This window comes from Nycticebus coucang, chromosome 1 (genome assembly GCF_027406575.1).
Source record: "Nycticebus coucang isolate mNycCou1 chromosome 1, mNycCou1.pri, whole genome shotgun sequence".
NCBI classification, from domain to species: domain Eukaryota; kingdom Metazoa; phylum Chordata; class Mammalia; order Primates; family Lorisidae; genus Nycticebus; species Nycticebus coucang.
The window spans coordinates 125,059,688-125,065,687 of record NC_069780.1 but is presented as its reverse complement, the minus strand read 5'-3'; the positions used below and the strand labels follow the sequence as shown (position 1 = coordinate 125,065,687).

The 6,000-nt window shown below is 50.1% G+C and overlaps 1 protein-coding gene across 3 annotated transcripts in view; it reads left to right on the top strand.

Moving 5' to 3' along the window:
- Positions 1-450: 450 nt before the first annotated feature.
- VCAN (versican) overlaps positions 451-6,000 on the top strand; it is a 117,666-nt gene continuing 112,116 nt past the window's right edge. For 2 of the 3 annotated variants that reach the window (XM_053587119.1, XM_053587130.1), the window contains exon 1: positions 451-753. The gene's annotated coding sequence lies outside the window, so the exon portion shown is untranslated. The remainder of the gene's footprint in view (positions 754-6,000) is intronic. The other variant, XM_053587110.1, reaches the window with a different exon arrangement.

The following is a 6,000-nucleotide window of genomic DNA, read 5'->3' as shown; positions in this document are numbered from 1 at the left end:
GGAGTTTTCTGTGCTCCCAAGAAGGACTGACCATACACAATTGTCTACCGCTGGCCTTCCCCAAGGAGCCTGGGGGCTCCGGTTCCCTAACCCGAACTGGCTGCACTGGGGGGCGGGGACGTGGGGGGTGGGGAGGGAGGGGGAGGGCAGTGGTTTCCTCGAGCACAGCTCGGTGTTACTGAGCGAGTCGTTGAATGGGGAGCGCTGCTGTCCCCAAGCCGATTGGCACTCCTTGTCAGGAAGAAACGCCGAGAGGTGGGAGTGCCTGGGAGGGAGGCAGGCGGTCCCTACCGCAGGCGCGGGGAGCAGCCTTCCGCCCCTCCGCCTGCTCTCCAAGCCTGGGCTCTTAGGAGTGGCTGAGGCTGCGGAGCGCTTCTGGAGCCTGTGAATGAACCCTCCTCCTCTCCCTCCTCCTCCTCATCGCTGAGTCTCCTCCTCGGCGCTGACGGTACCGTGATATAATGATGATGGGTGTCACAACCCGCATTTGAACTTGCAGGCGAGCTGCCCCGAGCCTTTCTGGGGGAGAATTCCAGGCGCGCGGGTGCAGCAGCCGCGAACGTTAGGTGTTGTGGACGGAGCTGGGATCCGGATCTGCGGCCAGCCCCGCATCCTCCAGCGCGGTCCCGCACCCTCCGCACCCTTCCCCAGGCCACCGCGCTCCCTATGTGACCCGCCTGGGCAACGCCGAGCCCATTCGCGCAGCGCTGCGGTGAATTATTTTCCCCAAACTGCAATAAGCCGCCTTTCAAGGTAATCACGTTTCTTTTGTTCCCCCCTTAAAAAAAAAAAAAACTTATAGAAAAAAAAGCTAGCTAAGAAAAAAGAAGCACATCGCAATTGGTAGACTTTAATTAAGGCAAATAGAACTAGCTGTGAGGCGAAGTTAAGAAAATGTGTGCACTTTAAAAACGCAGGTAACTTTCAAAAGGGCTTTTGGGGAGAGGAATACAGAGGGATCTTAGTGCTGAAAAAGATCCAGACAAAAGAAACTCGGGGTGGGGTGGGGGTAGAAGGACTAACGGAACCGAGGCGAGGGAGGGAAGGGAATTGTAGAGAAATCTTGGAAAAGTCGTGGAGTCTTCAGCTGGAGAGGAAGAAGGGTCCTCTAGCACCTTGATATCTTTTGTTGTTGTTGTTAACCTGCTCGAGGCAAAAGTTTGAATGGGGACTACTAAAACTTGCTCACAGACAAGTTCCAGAAGCCGCCTGGGTGCTGGCCCCCTGTTTTCCCAGTCCCTGGTGTGTGGTCAGTGCTCGGTGTTCCTGGAAAGCCGCTCCAGGGCAGCTCCTGACAGTGTGACCTAGCCCCCATTAGCCTGGGACCTGCACAGACCAGACCCCTTTCAACCTCAGTCTGGGAAGGGAGATTCGGCCAGGGACGTGTAGAGTCCCCGGGCAGTGTCTCTCGGATGACTTGGGGACTGTCACGGCACTCTCCCTGTGCCCCAGGGTTCTTTTGTCCTGTGCGCGGTGCGCTGGGGCCATCAGGAAAGGAGCAGGGGATGGGGGTGGGGTTGCCGGAGCTCGGCGGAGGTCTGGGAGGAGGCTGGGCGGGAAAAGCCTGCCCTGAACCAGCTGGGATGTGCGAGAATTTTTTTCTCACCCTGGAGAGCGAAATGGGAGCTGTAGCTCTTGTCTCAACAAGCAAAGCAGCACTCAGAGCGCACTGCAGACAAAGGTGGCTCGGGGACCCGAATCGGGGCCCTGTCTCCAGGTCCAGCCCTCTCCCCTGACTGCTGCGGTCCTCCTTTTCATTCCGTATCCCCACCCCCTCCCGGTTCTCAGCTCTAGTTGAGCAACTTCACTGACGGGTCAAGCGGCGCAGAGAGCGTCTGCCGGGAGCCCGGGGGACGCCCTCCGCCCGCGCGTCCCACCGCTGCAGGGGCGTGGGCGCGGTAGAGCCGCATCCCGGGTTCGTGCGCACCGGGGGCACCCAGGTTGTCTTGCCTCGCTCTGTGTCACCCGGCGTGGAGCGGTCAGGGCGTTAGGCAGCGAAGAGTGTCACTATCTAAACCATTTGCTTTCGGATTCAGCCGCACCCCCAGTAAGTCCCGCACGTCCTTGGGAGGTGCGGCTAGAAAGAGGAGCAATCAGCGCGGCGCCCACCGAGCTGTCCTGCCGTGCCTACACCTCGCGGCAGAAAGAGAGTCTGTGTCCGGTTTCTCATCTTTGTGGCTCCCTCTCTCTCCATCTTCTCTGCTTGCCTTCCCCTCTCCCGGCCTCTCCTCTGTCTGCCTCACTCTTGCGTCCCCTCCCCCACGGCTGACGAATGAATGGCTAGTGTGAAATCCCTGCCTACCGGGTCCGGGGAGGCTGGCGGGGAGGGAGGAGCGAGGGAGGCGGTGCGCTCCTTCGGATCTGCCCCCCAGTTTGGGGCTCGGACTAGCAGAACCTAGATGTCTAGGAATACAGAGTTTTGTGGCGGAGGGGGGCGCCCCCTAATGGAGAGATTCAGCACAGGTGGAGGAAAATGAGCCGCTTTCACAACCTTGGGCTCAAAGATGGCAGGCCCTCGCTTCTCCGTTAGGTCTTAGTTTTCCGCTTCAGAATCTGCGATGCAGATCTAAGGGTGTGGAGGACCTGGGAGAAAAGGAACCAAGTCTGTGCCAAGTGCAGAGGCGCCGCCTTGCGAGTCTGCTGGAAGGCACTGCGCGTCCTGGGTGGAGTCCAGCTCGGTGGACGAACGCACGGCTAGGGTTAGATCCAGGCTTTGGCGGTCTGGACCCGTAACCGTGGGCGTATTTAAGAAAGACAGTTTGAAAAGGTCTGGCTTTCCCCACCCCCAGGACCTTGCAGAAGGGCTTCGAATTCAAGGCTTACATTTCCTCAACTTCAGGACTCACGTCGAAAGTGGGAAGTGGGAAGGAGGCGGGCACTGAGGGGAAAAAGAAAGAAGGGAAGTGGAAGGAAAGAGGACGGGGGAAGGAAGGGAAAGAAGAAATGGAGATAGGGCGGATGCCTGCGGACGGGAAGGGTTCGTTTTGGGCTTTTGATCTGAATTTCGCCACTCGTTTTAAGACATTACTTTTACTCCCACAAGCGATAACAAACGCGATGGGACTGACTTTCCGGGATGGAAGAGTGGGGAGGACCCAGAGAGTGGGGGTGGTCCAGCGCCGCCTACTGGGGGATGGGGCCACCCCCGCTCTCCCAGCGCGCGCCCGGGGACCCGCGGCGCTGTGCGCTCCCCGCAGCGCCGGGGTTCACCAGCCGCCACGTGGGTTGGCGCTGCAGTTCCCAGCCCGGGACGGGTGTGACTTGCTAGGCTGCGAGACAGCTACGCAGCCTCCCCGGCAGCCGGCGCAGCTGGGTCCCCACCCGCCCACGCCGGTGGGGGCGGGGCGGGAAGGCGGGGCAGGCTTAGTGGAGAGCGCCAGGGGTTGGCTGCAGCTGGAGCAGACCCGACTTACATCCAGACGGCGCTAAACAGGCTTATTAAAAGGCTATTTGATTCTTCCTTGCTTCTTGGGAGTGGTAGGAGGGGTGTAGGGTTTTTGTCTCGAGGCAGGGGGGAGATAAATTTTTACGCTAAGCGTACTCTATTTTTTGGCAGAAAAATGAGACGCGTTTATACTGTTCCACATATTGACTTTAAAAATACATTCAGGTTGGTTTAAAGACCATTTTTAGTCAATTAAAAGATTAATCGCGTTCCAGACCGTCATAAAGAGCTCGTCTAGAATGGCAAAGATTTGCCATTCGCCAGGACTGAAAGAATTCCAGGAGTGCAGACGTTGAGGGTGTAACTCTGAGCGTCCTCGTGCGTCAGTCGGGAGTCGTCTCTGGGGTCCGGCCCACAGTGGGAGCTCAGCACATATTTATGAAGTGACTGAAGTAGAGAACCGGGGGAACGTGGAGCAGAGTGGGCTCAGCTACTTAAAACTGCATTTTGGGGTGGCGCCTGTGGCTCAAAGCAATAGGGCGCCGGCCTCATATGCCCGAGGTGGCGGGTTCAAACCCAGCCCCGGCAAAAAAACCAAACAAACAAAAAACTGCATTTTGAATTCTTCTACTCTGCTTTATCTCACGAAAGCTGGATTTTGATGATCTCTTCTGTCACCTCCAATGCTGCACTTAATTGATCTGCTTTTCTTTTTGTTTTCTTCTAAAAGCTGCGACTTAAATTATTTTAAGTACTTCTCTGCATTTGTGCCAGACCATTGCGAAAATATTCATCTGTGAATATTTTGTCCTAAAATAGGATGTTGCGAGTGTAACATAAAAATAGGAAGACACCAATAGAAGCAACAATTAATTTTGAGATAAAAGTGGTCCCCACCTTGGGGAAATAGGTACCTCGAAAGTGTAAGAACAGCGTGGCAAGGAGAGGGTGTCAGAGAACCTGACATGTAGTTCTGAGCTCTAAGTAAAAGGAATATTTTGTAATTGTGTATGCCTGTCCCCATTAACACTGCAAAGAGTTCCAATGGATTCCAAAGTGATTGAGCAATGACTTCCTCCAGGAGGAAGTCCACAGTCCTTAATCTTCTTGTGGGTGGTGGGAAGAGGATGAGATTCACGACAATCCCCTAGGATTTATGTAAGCGTTCAAGTTTTGTTTTTCTTGGTAGATTAAAAAAAAATTAAAGTTCTTTTTAAATTGTATTTTCTGCTTTTAAAAATTGTTTGAAAATAATCCTCTTAGATTTATATATGTTTATGAATGAAGGTTCCTTCTTTTTCTCTGTGCTTGCAAACTGGAGGGAGATAGCACTGATGTTCGAAAATGTCTGTACCCATACACTTGTAAATTCTGTTTGAAGAGGATCTAAAAAGTGAAGTCAAAGCTGAATATGATTACTGTTAAAGATACATCCATTGTTCTCTTTTTCCTCATGTTATTATGCCTAAATACTTTGTGGTTAATGATTGGTCATTTAGTTGAGTTACAGAGCTTTTGAAAGTGCAAAGATCAACTAACTCTGTCTTCCAAAGTCATATAACTAAGCTCTCCTTTCCTGGAGGGATTTAAACATTTTTGTTGATTTTATTCTTGGACAAATAACTATAGACACTGTATTTAAGATGGGTCATTGCCTGTGATGGAGCAGGACTTCTTAAGACACAAGGTTCTTTTGAGAAAAAGAATGAGTGACTGTAGTAGCCTATTTTTTCACCACCCACCTATAGAAACCAGTTAGAACTGACAAACATTGTTAGAGGTTACTGGCCCTGGTCTCAGAAAATAGGCTGATTGTTGCATAGGTCTGTACTTTACCAGAAAGCACAAAGCATGTACTCTCTCTGATTTGGAATCAGAACAAAGGATAGTAGAGATAAATGTCTGGGCCATGTTCCATTTCAATTAGTGAATTTTTGCCAGTTTCCTCTTGTAACCTACACATAGGAACATATATATGTATATATGTGGATATATATAATTTGTGTGCGTATGTGCATATTGTACATAAATAGCATCTATCTTTGTGTGTGTTCAGGGTTTTTAGACCCTGCTAAGTTTTTATCACTGAATGTGTAAGAGCTGGTGTATTTCACTGGTCAGTAGAAATAATCTTTGTCTAATTTAATATTATCAGTTATGTTTCCTTATTGAAACTTCTCTGGATTGATTTATCATCTCTACAGGGGTACATATGTTGATATACATTTAAATTTATACTTCTTTCGGCATCTATATACATCCTACCTTATTCTTTTAAGAAGTTTGATTCTTAATCTTATGTCTATCAAATAAGATTATGTATTTTAAAATAAACACATCATAAATTATCTTTTTGTCATTAAATTACTTATTTGACATTACCTGAGGTATAGTGAAATAAGCACTAGACTTGGAATCGGAAAGTTTAAGTTTGACTCATCAGCTGAGAAAACTAAGCTGAGAAACAACTTCTGGACCTTCAGTATCATAGTCTTTTAAATGAATCCACAGTTATAAAGATCTAAAGAGTAAATAGTTATGAAAAGCCTTCAAAAAGTATTAAACTGTACAAAAAAGGGATGTTAATATGTCTACGGGATTCATATTAATTTAGT